This window comes from Acomys russatus, chromosome 31, assembly GCF_903995435.1.
Source record: "Acomys russatus chromosome 31, mAcoRus1.1, whole genome shotgun sequence".
NCBI lineage: Eukaryota > Metazoa > Chordata > Mammalia > Rodentia > Muridae > Acomys > Acomys russatus.
In genome coordinates this window covers 5688977-5711506 of record NC_067167.1, presented here as the reverse complement: position 1 = coordinate 5711506, position 22530 = coordinate 5688977, and the positions used below count along the sequence as shown (strand labels likewise).

The 22530-nt window shown below is 37.0% G+C and overlaps 1 protein-coding gene across 1 annotated transcript in view; it reads left to right on the top strand.

Annotated features, from left to right (window-relative positions):
* The first annotated feature begins 18594 nt into the window (after positions 1-18594).
* Positions 18595-22530, top strand: part of LOC127212667 (adhesion G protein-coupled receptor E4-like) — a 47025-nt gene continuing 43089 nt past the window's right edge. The window contains exon 1 of the mRNA XM_051172751.1: positions 18595-18662. The gene's annotated coding sequence lies outside the window, so the exon portion shown is untranslated. The remainder of the gene's footprint in view (positions 18663-22530) is intronic.

Here is a 22530-nt window from a genome sequence, read left to right as displayed (position 1 = left end):
CTTCGCTGGAATAAAGAAAATGATGCCCTCAGGGCAAGATCTCACTCAGCAAAGCTATCAATTTGTGAAAAAGAAAGCCAAAAATCTGCCACAAGGTCAAAGAGAACGGCCAAAATACCTTAATACCATGTTTTGGACACGTTATTTTGCCTTCATGCAAAAGTAACAAAATAATCATGAACCCATACAAGATAAAAGTATAGCATTTTAGCTTATGTGGTAGTTTCAGTGAGATCCACTCTAGATCCATATATTTCAATGATTATTCCCCAGTTTGTGAACTGTTTCTCCATTATTAGGAGGTGTGGTCTTGTTGGAAAATGTGGGTCATCTTTTTTACCTAGTTTTTTTTTTGGGGTCTGTCATTTGTAGTATAGTTATCCTGTAATATATGGCTAATGTCTGCTTAAAAGTAAATACATACTATGTGTTACTTCCTGAGACTGGATTACCTCACTCAAGATAATCCTTTCTAGTTCCACCCATTTGCCAGGCAAATTTCATAATTTCCTTGTTTTTAATAGCTGTGTAGTATTGACAACAAGGGCAAAGAAATTCCTTGTTAACATGGTCTCATTTAAAATTGGTCTTGTTGAGAATTTAGTTAAGTTTGTTTTTGAATGGAACTGTCATCTTCATAAACGTCTCCCACAAGGCTTAGTGAGAACTGTGAAAAATTGGCAGAAAGACTATAAGATTCAGAGGTCAGGCAAAAATACTATAAAATAATGTCTTCTGGAAACAATATGACCGTTGCCTTCCTGGAATCACAGCAGCCATGGTTGACTGCATGAGACATGCATAATATAAAGTCAATCAATATTCCAGTATGGATGGAAGAGGGACCCCTCCACCTACAGTTTAGTATCTATTCATCTTTTCTTTCTGCTAGAATATTATTCTTATTGTTATTCATAATGTTACATATTTTATATACTACAATAATATATTATTTTATTTTCTCTATATAACATGTAACATATTATTAATGTATGATTAATATTAATATAATATTATCCTATGATTTGCTGGATCTTTTCCTGTGGGGGTAGCATCTGGAAGTTTGCTCCTTCTCTGTTAGAAGTCCATACACTTGTGCACACACGCTCAGTGGGTTGGGATGTTATGAACAGGGTATATGGAGGTGTACTGAAAAAAACGTGGAGGTGTGAGGGAAGGATGAATATAACAAGCTTTCTTTGTATACATGAATAAAATTCTCAAAAGACAAATAAAGAATAGGAAGGGAATACGAAAATTAGTGATAAAATAAAAACCCACATTTTAGATGTAAAATAATCCTTTACAATAAAGTCATGAATCCTAGTGAAAATGTATTAAATTAGAACCCAAGAAAATTATGTGTGATAAAGCACTGTAAAATTTTTTTCGGTGCAACATTTGATGTGTCTGAACAATATTTTTTCCGTAAGGTGTCATCTTCCACAGGCTTGGTACTTATTGTAAGAATCCTGAATGATGAGGTATTTAATGGACCACCATTTTGTCCCACCGGCACCTTGTGTTTGCCTAGACACTTCTCAGGCTTCCATGCCCTACCAGCCGCATCCTTCCACACAACGCTTATGGGATTGCTCATGATGCTGGCCATTGTCTAGATATATTAACCGAAATAAGTGGTGTGTATTCAGGCTTACACATGAATCTAAGATAGCTAAGAGGAAGTATAAATAAAACAAAGTTATTACCGTGCGGGGTCTGGAAAATATTGCTGAGCTTTGCAATAAGCCAGAATTTACTAGGTCACCACAAATCCCTTACTGATTTAACCCCACCTTGAGCGTGGATGAAATATGGTCTTGTCTTTTAAAAATATGTATTCTTGACCTTAATCACCAAAAGCCCTCTCAGAGCCACAAGCCTGATATTGGTCTAGCCGTTAATTAAAAGACTCAAATATTTTAATTGGTGTAATCATCATGGTTATGAATAAGTACTTCATATGAATCATATAAGTTAAGCCATGTAGATTATTTGACGGACGTCACTGGTCTCTCTCCTCTGAGATAATTTTCTAGCATTTGGTCTCTCCATTTCTCTGTTCTCTATCTGCAATAATGACATTAATTAGTGCACCTTGACAAAGGCAGAGAAACACTATTTTGATACACATACACAGAGACTCCAAAAACTGTTCAACAAATACACAAAGTATATTTTTAATGTATGAGGAAATCAACGGTTATTCAAATGAATTCAAAGACCAGCAAATGGATTCTGGCATTAGGATCTGAACGATGTGCATGGCCTGGCACAGGGGAAAGAGTTTAGGATTAATAGCTAGATACACTAAACAATTCTGGTCTTGATTACAAGGTAGCAATGCTGAAAAAGAAACAGAAACCAAGAGAGAGGGAGAGAAGTAATGGATATTGAGATACAAATAGCCACACTCATTACTCCAACTTTATTTTTTTTTAATTTTTTATTAATTTATTCTTGTTACATCTCAATGGTTATCCCATCCCTTGTATCCTCCCATGACTCCCTCCCTCCCATTTTCCCCTTATTCCCCTCCCCTATGACTGTTCCTGAGGGGGATTACCTCCCCCTGTATAGGCTCATAGGGTATCAAGTCTCTTCTCGGTAACCTGCTATCCTTCCTCTGAGTGCCACCAGATCTCCTCCTCCAGGGGACATGGTCAAATGTGAGGCACCAGAGTTCGTGTGAAAGTCATACCCTCCAACTTTAGCCTAACCACAATGAATAGACCTAAAACAGAATTTGCAGGCATCAAAACATCCTTTAATGAAATCGCTGCTAAAATACCAAAATCCTGAATAAAGAAACATCCAACCTGGGACAAGCAGCACACATTTGTTGAAGATGATTTTCCCCCATTGTGTGGTTTAGGATTCTTTGTCAAAAGATGTTCGTTCCATCATTTAGATGTCCACAGGTGTGTCTATTTACTACTGGGTCTTTCAATTGATTTGATTGATCAACGTCTCTTTTTTCCTGCCAATGTGATGGGCTTTTAAAATTACTTCTCCTATGTAATACAGTTTGAAATCAGGGAAGATGATATCTCAGGAAGTGGAAGTTTTGCTTTGTTTTTTATCATACAAGATTGTTTTAAATATCATAGGCTTTTGTTTTTTCATATGCAGTTTAGTATTGGTCTTTAAAGGTCCCTAAGAATTGTGTTATATTTGTGATGGGAATTGCATTAATTCTGTGTTTCTGTGTCTTTTATTTATAACAATGGTGGTTTAAGGAATAATATTCACCTACATAATTATGTGAAACAATATTAATATTAATAAGCATACAATAAAATGAATGTACAACATACACAAATTTATTCAACATAAGGAAAACAGCAAAAGAGATGGATATTTGTTTTTTTGCATCCATTCTGTTACCCTGTGTCTTTTTGGGGGGAATTAATTTCATTGATGTTGAGAGATATTAATGACCAATGATTTTTAATTTCTATTATTTTCATGTCATTGTTGGTTGTGTGTGTGTGTGTCCTTATTTTTGTTTTGTGTGTGTAAAGTTATTTACTTTATGTGTTTTCTTTGGTGTAGTTGACTTCCGTGGGTTGGAGTTTTCTTTCTTGTATTTTCTGTAGGGCTGGACTTGTAAATAGATATTGGTTATATTGGATTTTGTCATGATATTTCTTGTTTTATCCGTCTACAGTGATTAAAATTTTCCTGGGTATACTAGTCTGGCTTGACATATGTGTTCGGTAAGAGCCTGCAAGTCTTCTGTATAGGCTCTTTGGTCTTTTGCATCTTCGTTGGAAAGTATTGTGTAATTTTAGTAGGTCTGCCTTTATATGTTACTTGGGCTTTTTCCCTTGCCTGCTTTTCATATTCATTCTTTATTCTACATATTTAGTGTTTTGATATTTATGTGGAGGTTGTGGGACCTTTCTTTTCTGAAATCTATTTGGTGTTTTGTAAGCTTCTTGTACTTTTATAGTAATGTCTTTCATTAGGTTAATAATTTTTTATGATTTTGTTGCAAATATTGTCTAGGCTTTTAACCTGGGAATTTTCTCTTTCTTTTACTCCTAGTATATTTATATTTTATCGATGTTTTGTTTCAGTTGCATTTAGATTTAATTTTTTTTTTTTGTCCAATGAATCTCTTTCTTCAATTGTGTCTTCAACCCCTGAGATACTTTTGTCCATCTTTTGTATTTTGTTGGTAATGCTTGCACCTGTAGTTCGCATTCCCTTATCTAGGTTTTTCACGTCCATAATTTTCTTTGTTTGTGTTTTCTTTATTGTTTCTAAATAAATCTTCAGGTCCTGGACAGTTTTCTTCACCTGTTTGTTTATTTTTTTCTTGACTTTCTTTGTCATTCTTTAAAGAATTCATTGATTTCCTCAATTTTTGGTCATGTTTTTCTTGATTTCTTTAAATGGTTTCTCCATTTCTTCTTTAAGGACCTCTATCCTCTTCATAAAGTTAGGTTTAAGACCATTTCCTTTTACTTCAGCTGCATTAGAATATTCTCAGCTCTGGTGATGCTGCATTACTGTACCTGTTGTTGACTGTGTTTTCATACTGCTGATTGCCAGATACAGACTGCATCTGGGTTTGGGATGATTTTAGGTCTCCCTGTTGATTTCTGTGGATGTCTTTCTGTGGGTGTCTATTTCGCTTCTTTGTTTTTATTTCTTCTTTGCTCTTTTGGTGTGGAGGGGAAAAAGGACTTGTGCACACAGATAAAAGCCTGAGAAGCCAGGAAAGTTAAACACATATCTTACTTCTTCAGTGGAATGAGTGCAGAGATACTCTCCCTGGAATGCCAGGAATGGTGTAATTTTACAACATGGTGCCACATTGCTGTCTGACGAGACAGTCTCTGCCTGTAAAACTTGAGCATTGCTTTTATACCAAAAGACCCATTCTTATGAGTGATGTCATTTGCATATTACAACAGCCTAAGCAACTCTTATGTTATCTTAGAGCCAGGCCAATCCTGACCCTCACAGGTTTTATGATTCAATCAGTCAAGATTCTTAGATCCTAAATCTAGGGCACTATCTCTGAGTCAACATTCCCCATATTTCTGAAAGTTGCCTGACGTAACTTGCAAAGAATCTTGTAATGCTTTGTAACATGTTTTACATTTTTGTATACTTGGAACTGAGTTAATTGTTATCGGAATTCTTTTCCTAAAGTTTGATGTACTTAAATATGGCTAAAGTAAAATGATCTGGGCCAGACTCTTGATGTATTTGGCCCAGCACTGGTAACAGTAAAATTGAGCTGATGCAATTTCCATTCTTTCTTCACCTGCTGATTTTCCCTGCCTGCTATAAGCTTCTGTGAGAACCACCATATTATGGGCTTTATAGCCTAGATTTATGGAGACCTACTTGACCACTGAGCCAGGCAATCTTTGATTAAACTGAGGGCTTGACTTTTGGAATTTTGGTTAACCTTTGGTGCAGCAGGCCATCTCTGTTCCTCTGACCGAAGTAGCCTACATGTGAGTAGCTGGAAATTGCCAGAATTGGAGCCATGGGCCAGGCCATGAGGCTGGTGGTGAGGTGGGAAGGATAAGAGGTGTAATGGGGTCTTGAGTGAAAGAGGCTAAGGAGTGGGTCAGTAAGCTGACTTGTGGGTCACTTGCCTATACTAATGATTGTTTTTGGCCTGTACCTGAGCAGCTGTAGTCTGCCATAATTGGGGCATGGACTTTGCTACAGGGCATTCAGTAGGGGAGGTAGGTGGTAGAAAGGGCCCTATTGAACTAAGCTTAGGGAGTGGGTCAATCATCTTAATTTCAATTAAGATACTAAAACTATACATACGGCCACCCTGCTAACAATTTTTAAAAAGTTAAATCCTAAAATATGATACCCCAAACTTTGAAAGTGAGTAAATCATAGTGAAATAATTTTAGTGAATATTTCATTCATTATAATTTTCACATTACAGCCCTAATATTATCTGCCCCCTCTTATATTTCCATTCCCACCCTCCCTCCCTCTTCTGCGTATTCCCTCCCATACACCTCTGAAGAGGGGCACCTCCAATCTCAACTGTCTGGCAGCCTATTATGTCTCATCAGAACAGCCTGCATCCCCTTCCTCTGTGCTAGGTCATCTTGCCAAGGGGCAGTGACCAAATCAGGGGCAACAGGGTGCATGTCAGAGGTTCAGCAGCAGTTCCACACCCCCTCCTAATCCCCCATGGAAAATCAGCACTCCATTGGTTACATCTAAACAGGGGTTCTCTGCTTGCATTGCTATGGGTTGGTGCATCAGTGTGTGCAGAACCCCTTGTGTCCAGATTTGCAGGACTTGATGGTCTTCCTGTGGATCTCTTGTTCCCTCTTGGACCTTGCATCCCCATCTTGATCTTCTCTACAACTCTCAGCATTCCTTCCAGAGTCCAGCTTCAAATATCTGTCCTGATCCCCAACCAGATGGAGTCTCTCAGAGGACATCTATGTTGTGCTAATATCCATTTATAAGTGAGTACATATCATGCTTGTCTTTTTGGTCTGGGTTACCTCACTTAGGATGATCATTTCTTGTTCCATCCATTTGCCTGAAAATTTCAAGAGTTCCTCGTTTTTAATAGCTGAGTTGTAGTCTATTGTGTAAATGTACAACAGTTTCTTTATCCATCTTCAGTTTAGGGGCATCTAGGTTGTTTCCAGATTCTGACTATTATGAACAAATCTGCTACAAACAAAGTTGAGCAAATGTCTTTGTTGTACGGTGGAGCATCTTCTGGGTATATGCTCAGGAAGTGGTACAGCTGGGTCTCAAAGTAGAAATATTTCTAATTTTCTGAGAAAGCACAAGATTGATTTTCAAAGTGGTTGTACAAATTTGAACTCCCACCAGCAATGGAGAAGTGGTGCCCTTTCTCTAGAGGAGGGGAATAAGCAGTACGTGCTATCACTTGAGTTTTTTATGTTAGCTATTCTTCTGGGTGTAAGATGGAACCTCAGAGTCATTTTGATTTGCATTTCTTGAAGACTAGGGATGTTGAGCATTTCTTAAGTGTTTTTCAACCATTCAATATTTTTCTATTGAGAATTAATTGAGTTACTTAGTTTGGTGGTGTTTAATTTCTTGAGTTGTTATAGATTTTGGATCTAGAATTGTAGATATTTACCCTTTTCTGGATATAGGGCTGGTGAAGATCTTTTCCTAGTCTTTAGGCTGTTGTTGTGTTCTGTTGACAGTGTCCCTTGCCTTACAGAAGCTTTTCAGTTTAATGAGGCTCCATTTGTTAATTGTTGACCTTAAGCATGAACTGTTGGTGTTCTCTATAGGAAGTTGTCTCCTGTGACAATGAGTTTAAGGCTTTCCCCCACTTTTTCTTCTAACATGTTTAGTGTATCTGTATTTATGTTGAGGTCTTTAATCCACTTGGACTTTAGATTTGTGCAGGGTGATGAATATAAATCTATTTGCATTTTTCTACATGTGGACCTCCAGTTAGACCAGCACCATTTGTTGAAGATGCTATCTGTTTCATTTCGTTGTATGGTTTTGGATTCTTTGTCAAAAATCAAGGGCTAATAGGTGTATGGTTTTATTTCTGGGGCTTTGATTCAATTCCATTGGTTGACCAGCCTATTTCTATGTCAGTACCATGGTGTTTATATTAGAGTTGCTCTATAATACCGTTTGGCATCAGGATGGAGATTCCTCCTGAAAATCTTTTACTCATCAAAGGAAAACACACCCAGATGGTGTTTCAATCTGGAACATCTATGCCACAAATGCAGGAGCACCCACATTCATAAAAGAAACATTCTTAAAGCTTAAATCACACATAGAACCCCACACATTAATAGTGAGAGACTTCAACACCTTATTTTACACAATTGAGGTCATTGAGAGAGAAACCAAATGGAGAAATAGTGAAATGAATAGACAGCATGAATCAAATGGACCTAACAGATATCTAATGGACATTTCACCCAATCACAAAAGAATATACTTTCTTCTCAGCACCTCATGGGACCTTTTCCAAAATTGACCATATACTTGGTCACAAAGAAAATCTCAACAAATAAAAGAAGGTTGAAATAATCCCTTGCATCTTATCAGACCACCATGGATTAAAGCTGGAACTCAAAAGCCACAGAAACAACAGAAATCCTACAAACTCATGGAAGCCAAACAACTCCCTATTCAATCACCTCTGAGTCAGAGATGAAATAAAAAAGAAATTAAAGACTTCCTAGAATTCAGTGAAATTGACAAAACCAAATTCAAACAATACCTGTCCACACATCTGGCTTTACAGAAATTAATAGAAGGAATACTTCACCCCAAAGGGACAAGTTACAACCAAAACTACACAGGAAATAGATAACTATACACCATCACAAAAACACAACCACACAAACTCCCTATGGTAACCAACATAAAAGTTAAGGGTTTTAACAATCACTGGTCATTAATATATCTCAATATCAATGGACTAAATACTCCAATAAAAAGACACAGACTAACTGAATGGATACATAAACAAGATCTGACATTCCTCTGCATTCAAGAAACATATCTCAGCTATAAGGATAGATATTACCTCAGGGTAAAAGGCTGAAAAAATATTCCAAGCAAACAGTTACAAGAACCAAGCTGGTGTAGCCATTCTACTATCCAATAAGACTTTCAACCAAAATTAATCAAAAGGAACAAGGAAGGACACTTAATAATCATCAAAGGTAAAGTCAACCAAGATGACATCACAGCTCTGAACATCTATGCTCTCAATACAAGGGTACCCACATTTGTAAAAGAACTACTAACAAAGCTTAAAACAAACATAGATCCCCACACATTAATAGTGGGAGACTTCAATACCCCACTTGCACCGAAGGATAGGTCATTGAAACAGAAATTAAGCTGAGGAATAACGATATTGACCAACATGATGAGTCAAATGGATCTAACAGATATCTACAGAACTTTTCACCCAAACACAAAGAATTATACCTTCTTCTCAGCACCCCATGGAACTTTTTCCAGGATTGATCACATAGTAGGTCACAAAGCAAGCCTCAACAGATACAAGAAGATTGAAATAATACCTTGTATCCTATCAATCACCATAGCCTAAGGCTGCACTTCAACAAAAACAGAAATAACAAGAAGCCTACAAAGACATGGAAACTAAATAACTCTCTACTTAATGATATATGGGTCATATAAGTGATAAAGAAAGAAATTAAAGACTTTCTGAAATTCAATGAAAATGAAGAAACAACATAGCCAAATTTGTAGGACACACTGAAAGCAGTGCTAAGAGGAAAATTCATAGCACTAAGTGCCTTTATAAAGAAAATGGAAACATCCTACATAAGCAACTTAATGACACATCTGGAAACTCTGGGAAAAAAAGAAGCAGAAACACCCAAGAGGAGTAGATGTCTGGAAATAATCAAACTCAGAGCCGAAGTTAATAAATTAGAAACAAAGAGAACAATTCAAAGAGTAAACAAAACCAAGAGCTGGTTCTTTAAGAAAATCAACAAGATAGACAAACTATTAGCCAAACTAACTAAAAGGCAGAGAGACACTATCCAAATCAACAAAATCAGAAATGAAAAGGGAGACATAACAGACACTGAAGAAATACAAAGAATAATATCCTACTTCAAAGGTATATATGCCACAAAATTTGAAAATCTTAGGGAAATGGACAATTTTCTTTATCAATTCCCCTTGCCAAAATCAAATCAAGATCAAATAAACAAATTAAATATCCCCATTTCTCCTGTAGAAATAGAAGCAATCATTGATAGTCTCCCAACCAAAAAATGCCCAGGGCCAGATGGTTTCAGTGCAGAATTCTACCAGACCTTCGAAGAAGAACTAATACCAATACTCTTCAAGCTACTCCAAAAGATAGAAATGGATGGAACATTACCAAATTCTTTCTATGAGGTCACAGTCATGTTGATACCTAAACCTCACAAAGACCCAATAAAAAAAAAGAGAACTTCAGACCAATTTATCTTATGAACATAGACACAAAAATACTCAATAAAGTACTCACAAAATGAATACAAGAACATATCAAAAATATCATTCACCATGACCACGTAGGCTTCATTCCAGGCATGCAGGCATGGTTTATTATACATAAATGCATCAATGTAATCCACCATATAAACAAACTGAAAGGAAAAAACCACATGATTATCCCCTTAGATGCAGAAAAAGTATTTGACAAAATCCAACACCCATTCATGTTTAAAGTTGGAGAGATTGGAAATACAAGGCACATACCTAAACATAATGAAGGCTATGTACAGCAAGCCAATAGCCAACATCAAATTAAATGGAGAGATACTCAAGGAAATTCCTCTAAAATCGGGGACCAGAGAAGGCTGCCAACATTCTTCATATCTCTTCAAAATAGATCTTGAAGTTCTAGCTGGAACAATAAGACATCAAAAGGAGATCAAGGGTATCCAAATAGGAAAGGAGGAAGTAAAATTATCCCTATTTGCAGATGATATAATAGTGTACATAAGTGTCCCCCAAAATTCCACCAGAGAACTCCTACAGCTGATAAACACCTTCAGCAAATTGGCCGGATACAAAATTAACTAAAAAATGTCAGTAGCCTTCCTATATACAAATGGCAATCATCCAGAGGAAGAAATTAGGAAAACTACACCCTTCACATTAGCCACAAGCAGTATAAAATATTTAGGAGTTACTCTATCCAAGCAAGTGAAGGACTTGTTTGAAAAAAATAATCAAATCTCTGAAGAAAGAGATTGAAGGTGACATCAGAAGATGTAAGGATCTCCCTTGTTCATAGATTGGAAGAATTAACATAGTAACAATGGCCATCTTACCAAAAGCAATTTACAGATTCAATGCAATCCCTATCAAAATACCTACACATTTTTTAAAAAGACATTGAAAGGTCAATTCTCAACTTCATATGGAAAAACAAAAAACCCAGAATAGCTAAAACAATCCTATACAATAAAAGATCCTCCGGAGGAATCTCCATTCCTGATCTCAAGATGTATTATAGAGCAACAGTAATTAAAACAGCATGGTACTGGCTGGCTGATCAATGGAAATGAATTAAAGACCCAGAAATGAATCCATACCCATATGGTCACTTGATTTTTGACAATGAATCCAAATCTATTCAATGAAAAAATGATAGCATCTTCAACAAATGGTGCTGGTCTAACTGGATGTCTACATGTAGAAAAATGCAATTAGACCCATATTTGTCACCATGCACAAAACTCAAGTCCAAGTGGATTAAAAGACCTCAACATAAAACCAGAGACACTAAATTGGTTAGAAGAAAAAGTGGGGAAGAGCCTGGAACACATTGGCACAGGAGAAAACTTTCTGAACAGAACTCCACAGCTCAGGCCTTAAGGTTAACAATTAACAAATGGGACCTCATGAGGCCAAGAAGCTTTTGTAAGAAAAATGACACTGTCAACAGAACAAAATGACAGCCTACAGACTGGGAAGAGATCTTCACCAAACCTCCATCTGACAAAGGTCTAAATCCAAAATATATAAAGAAGTCAAGATATTAAACACCACCAAACCAAATAACCCAATTAAGAAATGGGGCTCAGAACTAAACAGAATTCTCAGCAGAGGAATATCAAATGGTTGAGAAACACTTAAAGAAATCCTCAACATTTTTAGGCATCAGAGAAATGCAAATCAAAACAACTCTGAGATTCCATCTTACACGCATCAGAATGGCTAAGATAAAAAATTCAAGTGACACCACATGCTGGCGAGGAACACTCCTTCATTGCTGGTGGGAAGGCAAACTTGTACAACCACTTTGGAAATCTGTCTTGTACTTTCTCAGAAAACTGAGAACAGGACTTCATCAAGACGCAGCTATTCCACTCTTTGGAATATACCCAGAAGATGCTCCACCACACAACAAGGACATATGCTCAACCATGTTCATAGAAGCCTTATTTGTAATAGCCTAAATCTGCAAACAACCTAAATGTCCCTCAGTCGAAGAATGGATAAAGAAACTGTGGCACATTTACACTATGGAATACTACTCAGTTATTAAAAAAAAAAAAAAAGGATATTCTGAAATTTGTGGACAAATGGATGGCACTAGAAATGATCATACTGAGTGAGTTAACCCAGAAGTAGAAAGAATCACATGGTATATACTTACTTATAAGTGAGCACTAGCCCAAAAGGCATGTATCATGAGAGTCTTCACTTACCAGGAGATTGGGATAGATGTGAGGACATCACACTGGGAATCTTAGTAAGAGAAATATAGGAGATGGGGAAGTAGAAGCATCCAGAGCATCTTAGAAAACTACAAGAAGAAGAACCTCATAACGAGTGGATTAGGTCTCAGAGGGGATCTGTTCAAACTATTGCACTAACCAAAGGCATTACAAGTAGGTAAATATTGAACCCCTACTTGACCTAGCCAATGGACAGGACATTCTCCATAGCTGGGTGGAGAGCAGGGACTAACTCTGACATGAGCTCTGGTGCTCCATATTTGACCACCTTCCCTTGGTGGGGAGCCCTGGTGGCACTCAAAGAAAGAATAAGCAGGCTACCAAGATGAGATTTGATAGCCTATGACCATACAGTGGGGGAGGAGGTCCCCTTCAGTCATAGACCTAGGGGAGGGGAATAGGGTGAAAGTGGGAGGGAGGGAAGAATGGGAGGATACAACTGATGGGATAACAATTGAGTTGTAATCTGAATAAATAAATTTAATTCATGTACAAAGTTCTGAAAAGATTTTTTAATGTCTCGTTTATGAGATAGATCTACATATCTATCTATGTATATACTATCTAGCTAATCTATATGTGTGTATGTGAAATACTAATAACAATTTCTGGTGCAGAACTCAAAAAAGATTTCATTTTATTTTTGGCTCATACATTTGTATTATTACACATAAATAAAAATTACATACAGCAAGAAGAACTATACAGAAAATCAGGAATTATATGAATGTTTACATTCATAGTGTTTTGGCTGTTTGTATTTGGCAGCCTTATAGAAAACATCTTTCCTATCTCGGTGATTCCAAAATTCTGAATGAGACTCAATATCGATCATATCTGATCTCTGTTGACTTAAAACATCGATCTAGTCCTAAAAACATCTTAACCCCTAAACAACTAAGGTTAATTCTTCAACCCCATCAGAGACTTGATAAGGAATGTAACTTATTTACTTGAGTGAACTGGAAGTGCAGGTTAGCAGCTTCCAAAATGAAAAAAAAAAAAAAAATGACAGAGATAGTTTGCTGCCAGAACAGTCACATGCCTCTGTGCTGGGCTTTACATGTATGTTGAGTGTGTATGTATTTTATATCAGTATTGAGGCCTCAGTTGTCATTGTTTTCACTGAAGAAAATGGCTCTTATTATCCAAGAGTTTATCAAGCAAACCAAGATGGCTGGCAAAGACATTACAAGCATCCACATGTCTCGGTCTTTTCTGCATCAGAATTCTAAGCATCCGCCTCCATGCTTGGTTTTGTTTGTTTGTTTGTTTGTTGCCTTTTTCATGAGTACTATGGGTGTAGCTCAAGCCTTCTTATGTGCAAGGCAACTATTTACTGACTGAGCATGACCCGCCAGTCCCTTCACATTATTATCTCCACTAGGCATGTTTTCTCGCTTCATCCACACTGGAGCACACACCATGCCTTGCTCTTTAATGGCTTCACAATATTCTGTGAATGGATGAATCCATGGACAGTCACCTTGTTTATACAATGTGGTGTTATGAGATATGTTTCTATGAATATTCCTGTGCTTAATTATAGTTGAACATATATTTAAAGTTTTCTTTGGTGAATAATCAGGGCTGAAATAGTAACTTTTTATTTTTTAAATTGCTCTGTGTGCCTTCCACCAGTATACTTATTAAAAAGTTGTTTGTGTGAATTTCCTACTTGTTTTATAGCAGGCTACTTCTGTGGATATCCATCTTGAATATTTATTGAACACTTTAGTCTAATCAAGAAGTAATTTCTGCTTGAGGTCAGTAATTAAAAACTCAATAGTATTATTTCTGATATGGAAAATACCATACCTACTTAACTCATGCTAAGTTTGAGACATTCGATTTTGTAATCTATAGTAAGCATATATCACATGCCTTTGAAATTTAGTTAATGGAGAAACACTAGAGAGTATATTAAAACAGCACATGTATACATGTATAATATATTTTGGTCACACAAAGCAAATAAATGTAGAGTAATGGTAGTGATCCTAATAATAGTTTCCATAGAACAGTGCAAGCAGATACATTTTATTTGTAAATCCCAGAGCCTTGATCATCCTTAGAAAATGCTACTTCCTCCAATTGAAGGAGGAAGATCCATCCTAGAATTCAATAGTTCTAGACCCTAGCCTGGGTTGCAGACTGCATGTGAAGAATAAAGTTATCTTAGCATATCAGTCCATCACTTTCTGACTCCCTATTGTAGCTGTGATGTTCCAGATGTTTCTAGTTCCTCTTTCCTTGATTTCCTTACCACAATAGACTATAGTTTTCATCTGTCAGCCAGGACAAACTGTCTCTCCTGTATGTTGCCTTTATCAAAGTATTTGTCACGGGAAAAACAACCAAGACACCTGCTTTGCATTTCAGTTTGCCCACCTATAAAAGGATCTACAATATGGATAAAAGTTAAGTGGTTTTTGGGGGCACGTAATGTCCGTAGAATAGAAGGACAGCATTCTATTCAGTTGCCTTTGTTGTTAGTATGATGAAGTAATTCTCAGCTTCCCAGAATGTGACTGAACTTAGCACATCAGACATTTAACAAATACAATTAGAGATACTATGTATAGCACCTTCTGTGAATTGTATTGTCCCAAGTCTTGCCTATATACCTTGGTTGAACTTGGATAATGACTCAGTGGTATAAAACAGCCCTGCCTCATCTCTCCTTGTGACAACTTGGGTTCCTCTATTGAATACAAAACTAGAGCCTAGAAATAACAACTTTCTTAATATATTGACCTAGAAATGTCCAGAGTCAGTACTCTCATTTTCTGGTTAAATACCTGTGGAAACCAGGGTTATAGTACAGAGGGAAGATTTTCTTTGATTACCCAGGTTCTACCCATAGCACCCCAATGGTAGAAAAGTGATCAGATGTTCAAAATCAGCTAGAGACATAGATAATCTTTGAGGTGTTTGGACTACATTAAATGCTGCCTTAATAATATTAAAATGGATTATTCATGGTACAGAAATGTTAGGAAGGCGTGTTACTATTTTAATACATTCTCAGACACCGAACGTATCTTCCAAAAGGCATTTGTTTAAACTAGATTTTTGCTTTTTCCTGCAATATAGAACCCGAGAATTCAATTTGACAAAGATCATATACTCCACAGCCTATTGTGAGTTGTCTTTTTGCTGAGGAGCAATTCCTTTAGAATAGATCCTTGTAAAGGCGGAAGTGGCACTTGTGTGTTGTGCTTTCACAACCACATGATGGTAGGGGTGCCATTTCCTCCTTCTCTGGAAATGTGGTTTCCTCTTTTGTGAAAGTTGATTAGTAGAAGATTAGAGGTAGTTCATTTATCTGCTGTTCTTGCTGGATGAAAAATATTTGTTTAAAAAATGGCTTTTAAAATTCTTTCGGAATTTTATGTGTGTATGTAATGTCACATCATTTTCATCCCCCTTTACTCACTCCCTCAGGATTCTCTCAGGTTCCAGTCACCTAACACAGCCCCTTTTAAACTTTATGAATTCTCTTTTAACACACTGAGTCCATATGTGCATGAGATCATCCTACCAGTAGTGACTCCCTCCAAAAATGAGTCTTCCCACACAGAAGCTGTCAACTGCAAACGCCTCTTCAGAAGTAAGCCATCGTGAGCTCTTCCCTGTTCCAACTTGGATTTGAGCTAGCACAAGTGTGGCATGCATATTGTATTGTATTTGGTGCTGGTGCTACCAAAGGCATTTAATGAGATGTATATAATGAAGGCAGTGTATATTGCTCTAGTTATGTACCGATGCAGAACATTTGCCAAAGGATGGCGAAGAACTCTGGGTTTGGCTGTGTGAGAGTATGGATAGGTACGTGTGTTTTCCTTTTGGGCTTAATGCTGTTAAAGAAAGCAGTATTTATTGAAATATAAACAGTAAATTAACTACCCCATAACTTAGCATGTGAAATCTCCACACAGAAGGAGGTATTGGAAAATGAACATGTGTCTTTTTTCCCTGAATTCTCCCTCTATATTTGTGGACATACCATTCGCTGAATAATGCTGGAAGAAAAACTGTCCAAGAGATCAATGATGCAGATCCCACAGGGAAAACTTTACAGTGCACAGGAGAGTGGAAAGCAGATTCTGCTTCACAGCAGCCTTCAAAGAGTCATGATATTCATTTTGTCATTTAGAGATCTGATGGTACTACATTGAATTGCTTCTAGACTGAGTGTTAGTCCCTTAGAATTGGAAAATGGACTGGCATCATGTGGTGGTAATATAATATTGACAATCTAAGCTTTCAAAATGTGGTCCTCCAAGCAAAACTAGATTTGCCGGCATGGAAGTACCCATAATGATCAGGTTTGTTTCCTATTGACATTTCCCCATAGAAAGAGTAGTGGGAAGAATCACTGGACCTTCACTCAGGATTCAATCTGCTCCTTCCAGGTTTTTTAGATGTAGCTATATCCATTTTTAATGGCTTTGGTGTCTATGGAGATGGTAGAGAACATATATAGGTTGGGCAAAGTTAGCTGAACAGCTCCACCCATGTAGCCATCAGGAAGCCAACTTTAGTGAAATTGAAATTTTTATAGTCGAGCCACAGTGGGGGCACCCATACTCCTGTAGCTATCATCTATCTCTGACCGGCATTGTTATTATCTCTATAATCTGTCTATCATATAATCTATCATCTATCTACCATCATTTATTTACCTAGCACTTATTATTTTATATTGCCTATTGAACATTATGGCATTGAAATAGGAAAGGGAATATTTGTGAAAAAGAAGAGTGCCAACAAGACATGAGGGGAAGTGAGAAGAAAGAGTAGAAGGGTATAAATATCATAAAAAGCTTGAAGTACACACACACACACACACACACACACACACACACACACACACATATTGCTACCATGTAGTTTTGTATAATGAACATGTGAAAAAACTGATAGCAATTTCCCTTAAATCATAATATTGCTTATTGCCTATATATTTGTTGTGATGGGATCAGCTTTTTTTTTTAAGTCTTTCTTTTTTAAAGATTTATTTATTTATTGTACATGAGTGGTTTATCTGCAGAAGAGGGCCTCAGATCACATTATAGATGGTTGTGAGCCACCATGTGGTTGCTGGGAATTGAACTCAGGACCTCTGGAAGAGCAGGCAGCGCTCTTAACCACTGAGCCATCTCTCCAGCCCGGGAACAGCTTGTTTAAATGGATCTTTTCCATGTATTTACAAGCAGATAGTGGGGCATCACAATGATTATATTTAGCATGACTCCATTTACACCTTTGGTAGTCAATAACTTGAAAACAGGAATGAAATATTTTTGTAAGTTTTGATTCTTTTGCGTATGACCAACATGATAGTATTTTTGCACTTTGTTAGATGTTATTTCCTTTGTAAAATACAACCACCTGGCCAATCATTTTGTCAATGTCCGAACAAACCCACTCAAAGACAGAAAATATGTGTATTTTACTGCAGACACCTCTGAAATGCAACATTGAACACTAATCATACTTAATGCTTAAAATTTTAGCAGTTTCTCTTGGTTTTGGACATTTCACTGGTGCATTAAGAAACTTTTATTCCAATAATGTTGCCTACGACAGTAGAGAAAGTTCTACCTTTGGATTATTATGTGAAGTGCTTTTATACCACTCACAGACCAACTTATGAACTTGTTTCTCGGCAAATGTTTGAAAAAGCCATTACTTTGACTCCTTCATCTACTAAAAAAATGTGGCGAAGTGGAAAGGAAAATGGTAATGTGAGGACATGTAAGACTAAATTTTTATTACTGTCTAAGACTAGAGGTAAGTTACAATATCTGTATTTCGATTGCCAGCATAATTGCTATATGGAACATGGTAGAATTCAATAAGAGTCTCTTAACATAAATAAGACAAGATGTCAGGGCACCACTCCTAAGTCCAGTCAAGAATCTTCTAGGAAGAGTGGGTTGGCATAGTTGCGTGGGCTTCGTGAGTATTTTCAAAAAGTGGGATAGAGGAAGAGGAAGGAAAGGTGGGACTGGGAGGAGATGAGGAAAGGGGCTATGATTGGGATGTAAAGTGAATCAATTAATAAAACAAGAGTTCAACTAAAGATGCAACTTTGAAGTTGGACTTGTAACCACTGGAGTTTTACCATGATGTCTATAGACAACCACCATTTGAAAAAAAAAAAAAAATCACTTTATGCGGCACTAGAATACGATCTTCCCTTGACATTGCAAGGTTTATTTTACATTGCTGAAAAGAGAACTAGTTAGCATACGTTAAGCAAACATCTCAGCAAAAAGTCCAGCCTTCTCATCTGACCTCAAGATCCCTTGAGAAAGGGGAGACAAGATAAGCAGTGAGGCACTTCCTCTTTTGTTAGTGCTAAGAACGTTCCAGACCGAGTGAGAAGCAAAATTCATTATCGCTAAGGTAAGTAGCTTCTAGTTTAACAACTGACCATGGAAAATAGGAAAAATTTTTCTTGTGATTTTATGTCAGAAAAGAAAAAAAAAAAAAAAAAACCTGTCTTGAATGGAAATGCGTACAAAGAGACCCTTCTAGCTATCCACATTATCTCTCGAAGGGTGCCATGTGCTCATAGATCTCAACTTTATTTTGCACATTGCTTGGTTGAGGAATCTGTGTATTTTTCTGGTAGGAATGGACTTATTGTATGTGACTAATGGTGTGTGAAAAAAAAAATCTTAAAATGAGCCATACGATAATTTCTTACTTATAACATGATTATATCCTCTCTCCCTTCATTTTCCTCTCTCCACTCAGTTCTTATGATGTGCTGTTAACTTGCTCTATTTTCAATGAACAGCTTCTTTAATTTTATTAATTGTTGTTATATACATATATATATTGTTGTGGTATATTTGTTATTATGTGCATATACAGTCTCACATACAACATCCTCAGCCTGTATAATGTTATTAAGATGCATGTTTTCAGGCCTGATGATTTGACATTAGGTAATCAATATGTGCCTTTTCTTTTTATTTATTTATTTATTTATTTATTTATTTATTTTTTATTAATTTATTTTTTTATTAATTTATTCTTGATACATCTCAATGTTTATCCCATCCCTTGTATCCTCCCATTCTTCCTTCCCTCCCATTTTCCCATTATTCCCCTCCCCTATGACTGTTCCTGAGGGGGATTACGTCCCCCTGTATATTCTCATAGGGTATCAAGTCTCTTCTTGGCAACCTGCTGTCCTTCCTCTGAGTGCCACCAGGTCTCCCCCTCCAGGGGACATGGTCAAATGTGAGGCACCAGAGTACGTGAGAAAGTCATATTCCACTCTCCACTCAACTGTGGAGACTATTCTGACCATTGGCTAGATCTGGGAAGGGGTTTAAAGTTTACCTCCTGTATTGTCCTTGGCTGGTGCCTTAGTTTGAGCGGGACCCCTGGGCCCAAACCTGCCTATCATATTGTTCTACTTGTAGATTTCTAGGACCCTCTGTATCCTTTTATTTTGCTATTCTCCCATGCGTCTCTTGTAGAAGACAATTTCTTACACTCTCAGCACTTCTTTTGTGGAGTTGAAGTCCCATGGTATTTACCCCAGACAATAACATCTTTATTGTTGTCCTCATCCAGCCCATGTTTAGACAGTCATGTTAGTGAAACTTTATGGTGTAGCTTTTGACAATACCAGGAAACCAGTCTCACAGCAGATTGACTGATCCTCTGGATATTGTAATCTTTCTTCTGCCTTTTTCTAAATGTTCCCTGTGCCTTTGTTGCCAAGAATGCTTTTGGAAACATTCCAGAACTCTGTATTTTGATTGGGTGTGGTTTTTTCTGTAGTGGTATCCATCAGTCATAAAATAACATTCCCTTGATAAGGCAGGAGGACTACACTTAGCTGTGCCTATAAAAAAAATATTCATAAGATGCTGAGAGATTATGTTGCTTTAGTAAAGTAGTGGATGTAGGTTCTCACCCAAGTTCTACATCTTCAGTAGATCCAGGTAGTTGTCTAGGTTTCCAGTACCAGACATGATGGTTCTCTTTTTGGGCATGTCTTAAGTCCAATTCGAGAGTTAATGGAGGTACCTCCAAAGTATGTGTCCTACTACTGTACTCTAAGGTCACAGTCTATCAAGTCTCATCTTCGTAGCCTGCTTATCCTTTCTCTGAGTGCCACCAGGCCTCCACACCAAGAGGAAGTGATCAAATATGGGTCACCAGAGTCCATGTCAGAGTCAGTCCACACTCTCCACACAACTGTGCAGAATGTTCTGTCCATTGGCTAGATCTGAGTAGAGATTCAATATTTATTGCATGTATTGTCCTTGTTTGGTTCAGTAGTTTGAGCAGAGCCCCCTGGGTCTAGATATGCCCATCATGATGTTCTTCTTGTGGGTTTCTAAGACTCTCTGGATCCTTTTATTTCCCATTCTCCCACACTTCTCTCTTGCATCTATCCCAATTTCCTGGTAAGTGAAGACTTTCAGGGGACATCCCTGTTGGGCTAGTGTCCAATTATAAGTGAGTATATACCATGTATGTCTTCCTGGGTCTCAGTTAACACACTCAGGATGACCATTTCTAGTTCCATCCATTTACCCACAGATTTCAGCATTTCCTTGGTTTTAATAGCTGAGTAGTATTCCATCGTATAAATTTACCACAGTTTCTTTATCCATTCTTCAACTGAGGGGCATTTAGGTTGTTTCCAGGTTCTGGCTATTATATATAAGGCTGCTATGAACATGGTTGAGCATATGTCTTTCTTCTGTGGTGGAGCATCTTTTGGGTATATTCCAAAGAGTGGAATAGCTGGGTTGTGAGGCAGCCCTATTACCAGTTTTCAGAGAAAGCACCAGATTGATTTCCAAAGTGGTTGTACAAGTTTTTACTCCCACCAGCAATGAAGGAGTGCTCCCCTTCCTCCACATCCTCGCCAGCATAGGCTGTCACTTGAGTTTTTGATCTTAGCCATTCTGATGGGTGTAAGATGGAATCTCAGAGCTGTTTTGATTTGCATTTCTCTAATGGCTAAGGACGTTGAGCATTAAAAAAAAAATGCTTCTCAGCCATTCAAAATTCCTCTGTTGAGAATTCTGTTTAGTTTTGAGCCCCATTTCTTAATTGGGTTATTTGGTTTGGTGGGGTTTAACTTCTTGAACTCTTTATATATTTTGGATATTAGTCCTTTGTCAGAAGTAGGCTTGGTGAAGATCTTTTCCCAGTCTGTAGGCTGTCATTTTGTTCTGTTGACAGTGTCATTTTCCTTACAAAAGCTTCTGAGCCTCATGAGGTCTCATTTATTAATTGCTGACCTTAAGTCCTGGGCCATTGGAGTTCTGTTCAGGAAGTTGTCTCCTGTGCCAACGAGGTCCAGACTCTTCTCCACTTTTTCTTCTAACAGATTTAATTTTATACATATTGGTTTGAGTGTGTAACAACTAGAGAAATAAGCTATGAATTTAAGAGATCAAAGAGGTATATGGAAAGGATTAGAAAGATGAAAATGAAGAGAAAAAATTATGTAATTATATTATAATTTCAAAAATTAAAAACACATTAAAATAATTTCTTATGATGAAACACTAAAAGTTAAGAGATAAAGTCACTTTAAGACCACTGGTGGGTTTTTCAAGATTTAAGCAGCTATATTTTAATATTTATTGAATAAATGTTTCATTTTCTAATGTGTTATGTGAGCTGAATAATGCATAAGGTAAATTACACATACACAATTACACACACACACACACACATATATATATACACACACAGAGACACACACCCTTATTACAAACAAAAGCAGATGTGAAAAATATATGTTAATAACATACAATCAGTAGATTAAAATGGAAACCAGTACCTGACATAGTTTTTCCTTAGTAAGAACACTACAGCTTTTGGGGTAGAGACAATTTTTATCAGTTAGAAAATGACCACCCATCTTAAATTAAATGTTTTCAATCTAAATTCAGAATAGCTAGTGTACTAGTTTAGGGTGTCATTTAAGTGTTTGTAATTAGCAACTAATTGTTGTTGGGGAACCGAGAAAGCTGCTGAGTAAACTTAGAGGCAAGCCCAAGAGATTGAAAACTCAGGTACTCACAGAACAAATATCAGAACAAGATTGTGGAGATGGAACAATAACAGAAACAACCTAGTTATAAGTTGCTTTGCTTTCCCAACTTTTAAATCATTTTATGGTCACTATTTTTTCTTATTCTTTTTTCACTTTCCCTATCCTCCTCCATATATTCCTTTTTAAAAGAATCTCTGTTCTATTATATTGATTTATTTACTTCAAGGGCTT